A 1779-nucleotide genomic window follows, 5' to 3' on the forward strand; every position below is an offset into this window, starting at 1 on the left:
TGTATGTTTTCAAATGTTTTATGAATGAGTGCATGTGCATGGGGATAGTAATTAATGTGATTATATTGCATAAAGAACACTTTCGTGACTTTACCGTGTGTGTGTGGGGGGGGGGGGGGGGATATGTGTGAATATCATGAGGGAGAGGGATGGAGAGAGAACAGGCGCGCGGGAAGTGACTTTCACTTTTGACGGGGCAAAATTTTGAAGGGGGCACAATTTTATGACATTTTGAGATCCTCAGCGGGAGGGGGGGGGGGTGATTTTTGTTGGGCTAAGGCCTAAATGAATAATCAAGCGCAAGCTCACATTTTTTACTTTCATGTATGTAGACCTTAAACATTCTGAGCAGTTTATGTAATCATGAGCAAGATGCGTATCTAACCAAATATGAATGCAAAGTGCGAGCTGAAAATATTTTCGATATATACTGACCTAAACAGAGGACATTTCGAGGACAGTGTGGGAATTCATGAAGGGGATATTATCTCACTAATCAAATAATGCAAGCACGTAACTCGAGCTGATTTTTTTAATACTCGGCACTCTTTTGCAATCATGAGCAGGGTGCGAATCTCGCTACAGGAAATAATGACAACTTGAATCGCGAGCAGAAACATTTGTACATATTGCCTTGAAAACGTAATAATAATGCCCGATGTTACCCTCACGAACAGATTGATATCTCAACAGGCAATAATAAAAGCGCGAGCGAGAATTTTCTTTTTATTAAATGAACTGAAAGTCCCCCATGACTCCAATTACCTTTTTCATTCAATTGTCTTCCTCCTCTTATTTTTTTTCTCATCTTCCCCCTTTTTTGCGCCGCCAACGGGGGGGGGGGGGGGGGGGGGGTTCAGTTAAAAATCACCGGGAAGGACTATAATCATAACTTATAAAATTATTAAGAAGTACGCGCTGAGCGGGGGATCGGTCGCTTCAGAATATGTACTTAGTCTGAAATGAATTCATTAAGAAGTTAAACGTGATCGCACTGTTCGGGCAATTAACAATATTCTTCAAGAAAACGTAGAAGAAAATGAAATAAAAAGCGAATGGGGCATACTCGTCGACGGACGCGAAGCTACCATATCTTTAGATATACACTAAAGTTATTTATAATCTGATAAATGTAACTCGCCCCGTCAGGGTCGGAAGAAATACCATTTATCGTACCAGTACACATAAAAGTTTAAAATAAAAGACCCGGGGTATGAATGGTATTCATGATAATTTTTTTATAAAAAATGAAATTGTTGATCCATTAGTACACATAAAACCTTTTCTTTAAAAACTATTACGGCGTCGTGCCAGACAGAATGAAAAATTCTAAGATTATACTACTTTACCAAAAAGGGAGAAAAGAATTATGTAAGTAATTCATATAGACCAATAAAATAATCAAATTGGTATAGTAGAATGACGTAAAAATAAAATCATAGATTTTAAAAGGAGCGTAGCTCTAAAAAAGGAAAGGTAAAGTCACACTCTTCGTCATCATGGTCATGATATTATTTTACGGCATTCTACTATTACCAATGTGATTATTTTATTCAATAAAATATTATGCCGAAGCAGATTATTTCTATTTTATATAGACCAATATCTTTATTATCATCTCTTTCAAACGTTATGGAAAGAGTGATCTATACAAGACTTTTAAAATTCTTGAGCAAATGTAATATTTCTGATTTTTCAATTTGGATTTCTCAAAAACCATTGTACATCTCATGCTATTCTCTCATTACGTTAAAAATACTAAAGCTACCAATGACTTTA

The sequence above is a fragment of the Lytechinus pictus genome, chromosome 18 (genome assembly GCF_037042905.1).
Source record: "Lytechinus pictus isolate F3 Inbred chromosome 18, Lp3.0, whole genome shotgun sequence".
NCBI classification, from domain to species: Eukaryota; Metazoa; Echinodermata; class Echinoidea; order Temnopleuroida; family Toxopneustidae; genus Lytechinus; species Lytechinus pictus.